We start from the raw sequence: 13,925 nt of genomic DNA on the forward strand, positions 1-13,925 counted from the left end.
TGAAATTGAGCTCAGGTGCATCCTGTTTCCATTAATCATCCTTGAGATGATTCTACAACTTGATTGGAGTCCACCTGTCGTGAATTCAATTGATTGGGCATGATTTGGAAAAGCATACACCTGTCTATATAAGGTCCCACAGTTGAAAGTGCATGTGTGAGCAAAAACTAAGCCGGGAGACGGGCCTTGGTCAGGGAGGTCACCAAGAACCCGATGGTCACTCTGACAGAGATGCAGAGTTCCTCTGTGGAGATGGGAGAACCTTCCAGAAGGACAACCATCTCTGCAACATTACACAAATCAGACTGTTATGGTAGAGGGTCCAGACGGAAGCCACTCCTCAGTAAAAAGCACGACAACCTGCTTGGAGTTTGCCAAAAGGCACCTAAAAGACTCTCAGACAATGAGAAACAAGATTCTCTGGTCTGATGAAACGCAGATTGAACTCTTTGGCCTGAATGCCAAGTGTCACGTCTGCCACCATCTCTACGGTGAAGCATGGTGGTGGCAGCATCATGCTGTGGGGATGTTTTTCAGTGGCAGGGACTGGGAGACTAGTCAGCATCGAGGCAAAGATGAACAGAGGAAAGTACAGAGAGATCCTTGATGAAAACCTGCTCCAGAGCACTCAGGACCTGAGACTGGGGCGAAGGTTCACCTTCCAACAGGACAACAACCCTAAGCACACAGCCAAGACAATGCAGGAGTGGCTTCGGGAAAAGTCTCTGAATGTCCTTGAGTGCCCAGCCAGAGCCAGGACTTGAATCTGATCGAACAACTCTGGAGAGACTGCAGTGACATTCCCAATCCAACCTGACAGAGCTTGAGAGGATCTGCAGAGAATAATGGGAGAAACTCCCCAAATACAGGTGTGCCAAGCTTGTAGCATCATACCCAAGAAGACTCGAGGCTGTAATCACTACCAAAGGTGCTTCAACAAAGTTCTGAGTAAAGGGTCTGAATACCTATGTAAATGTATTATTTTTTATACATTTGTACAAATTTCTAAATTTCCAGTTTTTGCTTGATCCTTATGAGCTATTGTGTGTAGATTGAGGGAAAAAATGATTTAATCAATTTTAGAATGAGGCTGTAATGTAACAAAATGTGGGAAAATACTTTCTGAATGCACTTTCTTTCATATAAACTGAAATTAGGCGAACCATTCAAATTTTAGCAACCAGGAAATTAAGGGGTGAATTCTGCCCATTGTACCTTTAATGCAAATCTACTCATTTTGCCATGGGGTTACCCGGATTGTGGTGGAGATAACATTTTGCAGTTTTAAAGCTAATTACCTGCAATTCTACACATTTTGCCAAGGGTGGAGAGAACATTTTGCAGCTTAAAAGCTAATTTCCTACGCATTTTTCCATGACCTATGTCATGTTCATATGGTATCTGAATGAGACTAACAAAATCAATGGAGGCCCGATGTAGCTGAAATGGGCTAATTGAGGGGCTGTCAGTGACTGACAGAACAAGAAGAAAACTGCTGATGTACAACCAAATTTCGAAATTGCACCTTTTGTACGTTAATATTTTAACTCTCAGGGGAGGGGGGCACTCAGTTTCCACATGTCACTTATTTGTTGGGCTGGCCCTGAGATATAGAATGCAATTTCCACAAACCCTTGATGGAATGACAGCTTTAGTTATGTTTCTAGCTACAGTACATGTTTATTTAGACTAAGCGCAAACTTTCGAATCACTGGCGTTTTCCAATTTGCGGAGCAGTCGATGCCTCATATTTTCAATAAAAGGGTAAAAGAGTACAGTACATCCAAACAATGCAGACTACAATATAGGTTCATTTGTTTCAATGTTATCTCATATTCTGCTGAGCTTGCGGCTATCATAATATAATGTTATGTAATTCATTTCAGCGTCTGCTTCCCTTCTCTCCCCCTAAGCCCTCCCAGGTATGACCTTTTTTTTCAGTAGATGTTCTACAGTAGTGAACAGACAACACAACAAGGGGAACCATACTTGGAATTAATTTAATCATAGGCTTCAGGTGCTGCAGCACAGCACGAACAACATACTCCACTATACACAGACAGGTTAACAAAAGCAGTTAAAATGTTACAAAATCACAAACATAGCTTAAACCAGCATCAAGAGAAATTCTATGGTAAAGGAATTACACTGAGACTCAGATTCTTCACCTTAAAATGTATGCCAAACAAAAACATTAATTTCAAACTTTAACAAACCATACAACACTGAGTGTACAAAACATTATGAACACTTCCTAAAATGTAGTTGCATCCCACCTTTTGCCCTCAAAACAGCCTCAATTCATCAGGGCATGGAATACAAAGGTGTCGAAAGCGTTCCACAGGAATGCTGGCCCATGTTGACTCCAATGCTTCCCATATTTGTGTTAAGTTGGCTGGATGTCTTTTGTGAGGTGGACCATTCTTGATACACACGGGAAACTGTTGAGTGTGAAAAACCCAGCAGCGTTGCAGTTCTTGACACACTCAAATCGGTGCGCCTGGCACCTACTACCATACCCCGCTCAAAGGCACTGAAATCTTTTGTCTTGCCCATTCACCCTCTGAATGGCACACATACAATCCATGTCTCAATTGTCTCAAGGCTTAAAAATCCTTCTTTAACCTGTCTCCTCCCCTTCATCTACACTGATTGAAGTAGATTTAATAAGGGAACATAGATTTCACCTGGTCAGTCTATGTAATGGAAAGAGCGAGTGTTCCTAATGTTTTGTACACTCACTGTATATGCATATTTTTTTATTTAACTAGGCAAGTCTGTTAAGAACAAATTATTATTTTACAATGATGGCCTACCCCAGCCAAACCCTCCCCTAACACAGACAACACTGGGCCAATTGAGCGCCGCCTTATGGGACTCCCAATCACGACCAGTTGTGAGACAGCCCGGGATCGAACCAGAGTCTGTAGTGATGCCTCTAGCACTGAAATGCAGTGCCTTAGACCGCTGCGCCACTCGGAGCAGCGGGTGAACAATTTGAACAATTTACGCAGTAATGAATTTCCTGGAAAACTGTACATCTGCATAGTTCTTCCTGTAAATGTGTTTTGTAAAATCTTTGGAAGATTAGTCCTTGTGCATAGAGTTCTCTGGTTTGTTAAACTTTGAAATCAATGGTTCTTGTTCGGGTATACATTTTAAAGTGAAATATCTGAGTCTCAGCCTAATTCCATTTCCATGGAATTGCCCTCAATTAGACCATTCTGCTGAATCCTTTCATGTCCTCATAACATACTCATCTCTCTCTGTGAGGCAGGGTGGCTGTACCGTACAATTAGCCAGACAGTACAAAGGCCATGGACGGTGACGCATGAGAGGGCCTGATCTGCGTCAGGCGCTGGCCGCCATCTCTACCTCTCTACAGGGTCCTGGAAGGTGTTGTTAGTGGAACAGGAAGTATAGAGAGAGAGAGAGAGAGAGAGGAGAAAAGGATGAGAGAGAAAGAGATAAAGAGAGGCACACTCTGTGCCTCTAAAAAAAGGTCTGTCGCAGTATTGAGTGGGTGGGCTTCACCAGAGAGACACATAACCAACCAGCAGCCTGAGGTACTAGTGGCCTTAAATTATACAAAGACACACAAAACACCGCTATACATAACACTGAAAGAATATGGAGGTAGTGCCTGCGTGTGAAGTGACTGACTACTCGTCCCTGGTTCCTTGGTTCTCCTCAGGCAGAAATAAGAGTGAGATGGAGGAAGAGCGTGAGTGAGAGAGAGAGCGAGAGCACATTATAGCTCCTGGTCTTCCTCGAGGCGTTCCATTGATCAGCACCACGGAGGACTGACTTTTTTGGAATCCATATTTTATACATAAAGAAGCAGCACCAAGCTAACTGAGCTTTTTCAATTTCAGTTTCAATTTCTCTCTCTACTGCCATAATAAAAATAATAATGATAGTGTATTTTATTTACAAAGTGCATTTCTGGCACTCAAGGCTAGCTACCATCACCCAAATCACTATCACCTTCACTCTCTCTCTACCGCCTTTTCTCTCTTCCCCGTCTCCCTCTGACCCTCTCTGACCTCCAGTGTACTGTAGGAGATGTGAGTACCCTGCTATGGAGGCATATGTCAGTCTCTACTGTCTACTGTTTACTGCACAAACTATTGTATACCAGGTAAATAAATGGCAAAAGGTCCTGATTCTGACATAAACGAAGCATAATAGAGGAAGACTAAGAGCCTGTCCCAAATGGCACACTATTCCCTTTAGAGTGCACTACTTTTGATCAGAGCCCTATAAGCCCTGGTCAAAAATAGTGCACAATAGGGAATAGGGTGCCATTTGGGACGCACAGAGGTCAATAATAATGCGTGAGTAATCTATCAATCTACACAGACGGCATTTAAATAAACCATTGATTTTGAATAGGAGAATCAAGGATGAGCATTGGGTTAATATGCGGGCAACAACAGTTTGCGTCATAACATCAGTGTCTGTGTCATGGCGATAAACAGTCCTTTGTGTGACACAAACCTGTCCCCTAACAACAACAGTACAGTAACAATACAATGACCGTATGAACTGAGAAAATATTGCTTTGGAGAAGAAAAAAACTCTACCCGAGAGGAGAGATGTCATCTGATGTCAGATATGAACGGTGTCATTATCTGTTCTTCTATTCCAATCTGAGTACAGAGCTTTCAAACGGCAGGGGGCAACCATTAGTCCAGAGAGGAGAGAGAGAGGAGAATATAGAGGGAGGGGAGGGATGAAAGAAAGGAGAGAGAGGGGGAAGAGTAGAGAGAGACAGAAAGAGGGAGGGAGGGAGATAAAGGAGAACACACAGAGAGAGAGAGAGAGAGAGAGAGAGAGAGAGAGAGAGAGAGAGAGAGAGAGAGAAAATGGGGAGAGAGTATGCCCTTTTCCCTCACGCTCCCTTATCCTTATCCTTAGTTAGCAATGCAATCACTCATCCTGTACTGAACCACACTGGCAATAGATGCCTCACACAAGAACACACACAAACGCAACATCTCCATTGCAGGCAGAGGAGTGAACTGTGAACAAGCAGGCTTGAATAATTAAACATTATTTTACAAAAATAGAAATAAAGTAGAGAACACAGTATGTGACTGCCAGCTTGTAAACCTCTGCCAAAACAATCACTTTACCCAGTAATTTAAGAAGATATATATTTGAGAGGATATGACTTGGCAATTACCCCAGGAAGAGTAGCTGCTGCTTCTGCAAAAGCTAATGTGAATTCAAATAAGCAAATAAAGAAACAATTATAGTTATCTTAAATGGATTAGCACTCCTGTTCTTCCTGAAAACACAACAGAATGTGTAAACATTCTTTCTGTCTGGCATGACTGGAAGCCTATAGTCTGAATCTAAGGGTGGGTTTGGGTAGCTACATCCAGAGTGTCTGCTCTACTCTGCACAGGGCATTTTGTAAAGTCTGAATCTGAGGGTGAATGAGTGCCGGGTGGTCGTGCATGTGTCCACTCTGCCTCTCCCCAACGTATTAGCCCTGAGAGGGAGGGAAGGAAGACAGGGTGAGGCTAGCTTAGGCGAATGTGACAGTGACAGGCTGCAAAGTAGCAAATATATATATATTTTTTTACCTTTATTTAACTAGGCAAGTCAGTTAAGAACAAATTCTTATTTTCAATGATGGCCTAGGAACAGGGGCAGAACGACAGATTTGTACCTTGTCAGCTTGGGGATTCGAACTTGTAACCTTTCGGTTACTAGTCCAACGCTCTTACCACTAGGCTACGCTGCCGCCCCAAGTTACTGTATTTCATATTTCAGTACAACTACTGTAATCCTAATACAGTATCAAAGCAAGCACTGTGTAATGACACAGTAAGATACTCTATAATTGACTATTATACTGTAAAAAAAAAAGTCAATTCTACTGTAATCGTAATGAATGAATGAATAAATGAAATTAATTGGGGTGAGATTTTACAGTATTTTACTGTAATTACATGGGATTGGTGCAAGCAGATTGGCTGCTAGGCAATGTGTTAAAACATTACAGTATATCAATTAATATTTGGTGTTTTAGATCACTTGCACTTCTAGAGGCCTTAACAAGGGCTCCGAAACTGGCAGCAACTACAGGGCAAAATGCTCAACCATTAAAAGTTTAAGAGATAGCTGCCACTCCAATCTGTCCCCTATACATTTGAAAATAATGGGCCCCCATAAAGTCTTGTTAATTGTATTTTTAAATCACTGTATGCCTACTAAATCATTGTGTGTGTTTATTTTATGAAAATCTGCAAATATATTTTTTATAATTTTACCTCTTTTTGCTCAGTCTGATCATGTGGGCGTGCTGATACAAATTTGAATATATTTACATACATAGCCCTGATAGGTTTGGGCTCCCGAATGGCGCAGCGGTCTAAGGCACTGCATCTCAGTAGTGCAAGAGGTGTCACTACAGTACCTGTTTCGAATCCAGGCTGTATCACATCTGGCCGTGATTGGGAGTCCAATAGAGCGGTGCACAATTTGCCCAGCGTCGTCTGGGTTTTGCCGGAGTAGGCCGTCATTATAAATAACAATTTTTTCTTAACTGACTTGCCTAGTTAAATAAAGGTTAGACTCTAGTCTAGAGCCTACCCCGCTTACCCCTTCAAAGTAGGAGAATACATGTAGTGCCTTCAGAAAGTACTCAATTTATTACATTTAGATTGTGTCACTGGCCTACACACAATAACCCTTAATGTCAAAGTGGAATTATGTTTTTACAGATTAATTAAAAATGAAAAGCTTAGTATTCAACACCTTTTTTTATGGCAAGCCTAAATAAGTTCAGGAGTAAAGATTTGCTTCACAAGTCACAAAATAAGTTGAATGGACTCACTCTGTGTGCAATAATAGTCTTAAACATGATTTTTTTTTAAATGAGGATTACCTCCTCTCTGTACCCCACACATACAATTAGGACCTTACAGATACAGGGCCTTCGGAAAGTATTCAGACCCCTTGATGATTTTTTCCACATTTTGTTACATCACAGCCTTATTCTAAAATTGATTAAATTGTATTTTTTTTCCCTCATCAATCTACACACAATACCCCATAATAACAAAGCATAAACAGGTTTTTAGAAACGTTTGCAAATGTATTACAAATAAAAAACGAAAAAAATTACATTTACATAAGTATTCAGACCCTTTACTCAGTACTTTGTTGAAGCACCTTTGGCAGCGATTACAGCCTCGCGTCTTCTTGGGTATGACGCTACAAGCTTGGCACATCTGTATTTGGGGAGTTTCTCCCATTCTTCTCTGCAGATCTTCTTAAGCTCTGTCAGGTTGGATGGGGAGCATTGCTGCACAGCAGTTTTCAGGTCTCTCCAGAGATATTAGATCGGGTTCATGTCCAGGCTCTGGCTGGGCCACTCAACGACATTCAGAGACTTCAAATCAAATCAAATGTATTTATAAAGCCCTTCTTACATCTGCTGATATCTCAAAGTGCTGTACAGAAACCCAGCCTAAAACCCCAAACAGCAAGCAATGCAAGTGTAGATGCACAGTGGCTAGGAAAAACTCCCTAGAAAGGCCAGAACCTAGGAAGAAACCTAGAGAGGAACCGGCACAGCCAGTCCTCTTCTGGCTGTGCCGGGTGGAGATTATAACAGAACATGGCCAAGATGTTCAAATGTTCATAGATGACCAGCAGGGTCAAATAATAATACTTGTCCCGAGACTTGTCCCGAAGCCACTCCTGCATCGTCTTGGCTGTGTGCTTAGGATTGTTGTCCTGTTGGAAGGTGAACCTTCGCCCCAGAATGAGGTCCTGAGTAATCTGGAGCAGGTTTTCACCAAGGATCTCTCTGTACTTTGCTCCATTCATCTTTGCCTCGATCCTGACTAGTCTCCCAGTCCCTGCCACTGAAAAACCTCTTCACAGCATGATGCTGCCACCACCATGCTTCACCCTAGGGATGTTGCCAGGTTTCCTCCAGACGTGATGCTTGGAATTCAGGACAAAGAGTTCAATCTTGGTTTCATCAGACCAAAGAATCTTGTTTCTCATGGTCAGAGTCCTTTAGGTGCCTTTTGGCAAACTCAAAGTGGGCTGTCATGTGCCTTTTACTGAGGAGTGGCTTCAGTCTGGCCACTCTACCATAAAGGCCTGATTGGTGGAGTGCTGCAGAGATGGTTGTACTTCTGGAAGGTCCTCCCATCTCCACAGAGGAACTCTGGAGTTCTGTCAGAGTGACGATCGGGTTCTTGGTCACCTTCCTGACCAAGACCCTTCTACCACGTTTGCTCAGTTTGGCCGGGCGGCCAGCTCTAGTAAGAGTCTAGGTGGTTCCAAACGTCTTCCTTTTAAAAATGATGGCCACTCTGTTCTTGGGGACCTTCAATGCTGCAGAAAAGTTTTGGTGCCCTTCCCCAGAACTTTGCCACGACACAATCCTGTCTCAGAGCTCTACGGACAAATCCTTCGACCTCATGGCTTGGTTTTTGTTCAGACATGCACTTTTAACTGTGGGACCTTACATAGACAGGTGTGTGCCTTTCCAAATCATGTCCAATCAATTGAATTTACCACAGGTGGACTCCAATCAAGTTGTAGAAACATCTGAAGGATGATCAATGGAAACCAGATGCACCTGAGGTCAATTTTGAGTCTCATAGTAAAGGGTTTGAATCCTTATGTAAATAAGGTATTTCTGTTTTTTATTTTTAATACATTTGCAAAAAATTGAAAGCTGTTTTCTCTTTGTCATTATGGGTTATTGCAAGTAGATTGATGTAGATTTAATACATTTTATAATAAGGCTGTAACGTAACAAAATGTGGAAAAGGTGAAGGGGTCTGAATACTTTCCGAAGGCACTGTATCTGTAAGGTCCTTCAGTCGAGCATCGAATTTCAAATACAGATTCAACCACAAAGACCAGGGAGGTTTTCCAATGCCTCACAAAGAAGGGCACCTATTGATAGATGGGTAAAAAAAGGCTGACATTTAGTACAGCTGACACTTTGAACATGGTGAAGTTATTAATTACACTTTGGATGGTGTATCAATACACCCAGTCACTACAGAGCTATAGGCGTCCATCTTAACTTTGCCCGAGAGGAAGGAAACCAATCAGGGATTTCACCATGAGGCCGATGGTGACTTTAAAACAGTTACAGAGTTTAATGGCTGTGATAGGAATGACAGAGTGAAAAGAAGGAAGCCTGTGCAAAATAAAAATATTACAAAACATGCATGCAGTAAAACTGCAGAAAATGTGGCAAAGAAATTACATTTATATCCTGAAATCAAAGCGTTATGTTTAGGGCAAATCCAACACCTCTTCATATTTTCAAACATGGTGGTGGCTGCATCATGTTATGGGTATGCTTGTTCTCAGCCAGGACTACAGTAGGGAGTTTTTTAGGATAAAAAGAAACGGAATAGAGCTAAGCACAGGCAAAATCTTAGAGGAAAACCTGGTTCAGTCTGCTTTCCAACAGACACTGGGAGACGAATTCACCTTTCAGCATGACAATAACCTAAAACACAAGGCCAAATATACACTGGAGTTAATTACCAAGACGACATTGAATGTTCCTGAGTGGACTAGTTACAGTTTTGACTTAAATCAGCTTGAAAATCTATAGCAACACTTGAACATACCTGTCTAGCAATGATCAAAAAACCAACTTGACAGAGCTTGAATAGTTTTTAAACGTTGAATGTGTCCAGGTGTGCGAAGCTCTTAACCATAAAGACAGCTGCAATCAAAGGTGATTCTAACATGTATTTACTCAGGAGTGTGAATACTTATAAAAATGAGATATTTAGGTATTTCATTTTCAATAAATTTGCAAACATGTTTTCACTTTGTCAATATGTGGTATTGTGTGTAGATGAGTAAGAATAAAACAATATTTAATCAACCTGTGTAATAAGTCAAGGGGTATGAATACTTTCTGAAGGCACTGTACGCAAATAAAAGATTACTAGTAATTAATTGGTCAGAATAATCAGATCAGATTGTAATGTCATGATCTGGGCAAAAAACTACATCCCATCTGAACAGGCTGAAATTTCAGGCATTGAATTTTTTTTTCAAACAGCTCTTACACCAAAAGGGCATTATCATCATTTTCACAATTTCAGAGTGTTATTTCGACCATGGAAAATGGTAGACGTGTGTCACTTACTCAGGTACTGTAAGTAACTCAATTAAAGCTAAGTATCTTCAGGTAAGTACAATTATTTATACAGGGATAACAAAAATGAGAACACCGTATGACTCGACAGCAAAACTACAATTGACAAAAAGTGTCAATTACAACTAGCATTCTAGAATGTAAAACAAAACCCACAAGCCCAAATAAAGTGGACATGAGCTGCTGCATGATCTCTTAAAGAGACAGTATCCAATAACAAAAAAGCATGAGACAACAAACAATGAGACAACACGAAACATCATGAAACAACTGAAACAAATAATGAAACATGAAGTAATTCAATAAATGTCTCATACTTCAAATGTAGGCAAAATCATAAATTGGCTACCATACCATGTACCCACTTGTGGTCAAAAGGTTTTTGGCACTCCAAAAATATTGTATGGTACTGTATTATGTTGGGTGGAATTACATTACCATTTCAAATACAGCAATTATTTCCCTACCTGTAACGTCCGTCGTTAAAGGTAGACCAAGGCGCAGCGTGAGTTGGGTTCATCTTACTTTATTTTAAACGTGAACCAGCAAAACAATAAACAATACAACGAACAAAAAGCTATGCGTGCAAACATATGCAACGCAAAGACAACTTCCACAAAAGACAGGTGGAAAAAGGGCTACCAAAGTATGGCTCCCAATCAGAGACAACGATAGACAGCTGTCCCTGATTGAGAACCATACCAGGCCAAAAACCAAAGAAATACAAAACATAAATAGGGAACATAGAATGCCCAACCCAACTCACGCCCTGACCAAACCAAAATAGAGACATAAAAAGGAACTCTATGGTCAGGGCGTGACACTACCAACAACATTTTCCCACAATGCACCATAATTTACAGTATTCTGTAGTATAATGCTTTCACACTATTTCACTGAAGATAGCCAAAATTACTGTATAAATTACAGTTCTGTTACAGTGTAATAGCATACACACACATACAAACACATGTACACGCTCATTGAGTTAATAATATGTAAATAACTTCATAATAACTGTGTCACTGTTTCCTGTGACCCTATTTAAGGTAAGGTGAAATAAAGAACAATGCTGATGCCCATGTATTCAGGATTCTGGCAGCTACTTATTTACACAGTATGTACTTTGCTACCCTCAGTTTTCAATAATAATATACCTGCACACACAGCAAGGGCACTTCCTCCTATTTAAACCTCACAGCGCTCCACAGCCAATGAGCCCATTCACATCAAGAGGTAACATGAAAGAGAGTTCCTCGACTGGCAAAATCAACAAGATGCTACTGCGACTGCAGACGTGGGGGGAGAGACGGTGGGGGGCAAAGTCCCACAGCATCAACATTTAAAGGGACAATATTTTACATTGCTCAGTTCACAAGTATATGCTTGTCTAGACCTGGCAGGCTTTCACAATCTGTAGCTGGAGGGTGTGGTGTGTGTGTGGGGGGGGGTGTGCATGACGTGAAGGTAGACTCTAGGGAGGATGAGAAAAGAATCGAGAAGAGAATACAGATTGGAAAGATGGGTGTGGAGGAGACAGCAATATGAGGAAAGATTGGGGAGCGAGAGAGGAGACTTGAGATGAGAGGGGGATGGGGAGACAGGGAGGTGGCTGACAGACAAGGTATAGGACCTGCGTAGATGGATAGACAGAGGGGGATGACGGGGAGGGGGGGGAGAAAGATGGAGTTGCGAGGACCCTCATTAGCCCACGAAAGGCTAGAACATTTAGCTCCCTGCTCTCCTGTTATATCTTCCTCTCTTCCCTCTCTCCTCTCATATTTCTTCTTTTCTTCTCCAGAAATATCCCAGGGTGAGCTGAGTGGGTGGGTGAGAGATGGAGAGAGAGAGAGGGTGTGAGATAGTGTAAGAAAGAGCGAGAGAGCGATTGAGAGAGACAGCATAGATGGTCAAAGTGGGTGAGAGATGGCCATGGTAACACTAGATCCTGGGGGAGAAGTATGGGTGCTGCTCAATGATGCATCTCCCATAGATAGAAGCACAACAATATAACGTTAGGATCCCTCAATCAACAACGAGGGATATGAGCATTCAGTATGCATGTACAACCTGCGTTATTATGAAGAAAATCAGTAAACACACAAGAACAGAGCTGAGACCCCCCACCCCCCCTCACACACACTGCTACGCGGTGGGAACTGGCGTGACTCAGAACCTGATTGGTGTGAAGGCCCCATACCTGGGCCAAGGTGACACAACAGGAACAACCACAGAGCCACAGCAACAGAGAACAGAGGGAAACAGACATCTGCTAAACAGGTCCAAAACACTGACAAAAAACAGGCTACTGAAAAGACCATTTCTATTAATATAAATAAAACAGTCCATTCCCTCCCCTATTCTCCACCCAGACTCTCAGAGTTCCCTGTATCCAGCTCACCTTTGTCAGTCCCAACGTCTTGGCTTCCCAGGCAATTAAATAATCCTGCACCATAGTAAGGAAGATCCAAAACAAAGGAAAGAGAGAGGGAGACTGAGGAGGAAAGAATGCTGAAGGGGTAGAAAAAAGAGAGGGGTGAAAAAGAGGTAGGGAAAAGAGGGAAAGAGAGCAGGAGAGGTAAAGCGTGGCCCAGACAAGGCGAGAGCTCTCCTCAGTTTGAGCAAGCAGCGAGGAAAGAAAGCACCAGGTGTCAGCACACACACACACACACACACACACACACACACACAGAGAGAGGCGTGCTGTGCACATGTACACACACACACATTGGGGCGCGTCGCGTGCATATACACACACACTCACCGGCAGACAGGCACTCTCTCCCTCCTCCCCCTTTCTCATTCTGCTCTCTGCTAGCAGCAATAACTCCCTCTCATCCTGCCTCCAGCTCTCTGAGTCAGGGCAGACCTCCTTTCTCTCTGAGTCAGGGCAGACCTCCTTAACCCTTTCGGTACCAATATCCTTGCTAAACAGATCCTCATTCTAGATCCAACATTTTTATTAGTAAATTCTTTGAAAAATAACAGATTAATAATCATTTAGAAATACAAAGACAACCAAGCGATATGTGTATGTGTGCTGTAATTCATTCTCATTATTGACACAACTATTCTGAAAGAAAGGTGCTGAATATGTATGGACAAAGACAACCAAGCGATATGTGTATGTGTGCTGTAATTCATTCTCATTATTGACACAACTATTCTGAAAGAAAGGTGCTGAATATGTATGGACAAAGACAACCAAGCGATATACAGTATGTGTGCTGTAATTCATTCTCATTATTAACACAACTATTCTGAAAGAAAGGTGCCTGTGCATAGGTCTACATGTGTGTAGTGTCCTAAAATGTCTGCCCATCATATGAACAAGCAACCCCTCTGCACCAAATCAGCTAGTTTTTCCTACGGTGTATACTTTCTCCTGGGAGAGACCTCCCTAGCTACTCTTCTCTTATTGCACTTTCTATCTTAGGGCACTCAGATATAAACAAACAAAAAAAAAGGAAGGAGCCACAGTATTTTATGTGGGTTTCAGAACTTATCTCAAAAGAGGATAAACTCATGCATATTGAATAGAATAAGAAATTCATAAAATAACAAACCAACCAACCAATCATCACCCAGACGTCATCATTATTGGTCTGTTGGTGGATCAGGATCTATTTCTGGGACTCTGAAACCAGCAGCAGTCTTATCAGTGCTCAGGTGTTGTCAGAATGAGTTATTCCTGCTACTGTGACTATCTGACTGCTCCATTTCACACACACGTTCAAACATCAGGCTATGAACACCT

General features: G+C 41.9%; 1 protein-coding gene across 5 annotated transcripts in view; it reads right to left on the reverse strand.

Moving 5' to 3' along the window:
• Positions 1-13,925, reverse strand: part of tanc2b (tetratricopeptide repeat, ankyrin repeat and coiled-coil containing 2b) — a 251,693-nt gene that overhangs the window by 145,058 nt on the left and 92,710 nt on the right. Inside the window, exon 1 of one of the 5 annotated variants that reach the window (XM_014179856.3) lies at positions 12,570-12,837. The exons of the other annotated variants lie outside the window; for them this stretch is intronic. The gene's annotated coding sequence lies outside the window, so the exon portion shown is untranslated. Of the gene's footprint in view, positions 1-12,569; positions 12,838-13,925 lie in introns of those variants that run through there. 5 annotated transcript variants of the gene reach the window in all.

This window comes from Salmo salar, chromosome 28 (genome assembly GCF_965601325.2).
Source record: "Salmo salar chromosome 28, fSalSal1, whole genome shotgun sequence".
Taxonomy (NCBI): Eukaryota; Metazoa; Chordata; class Actinopteri; order Salmoniformes; family Salmonidae; genus Salmo; species Salmo salar.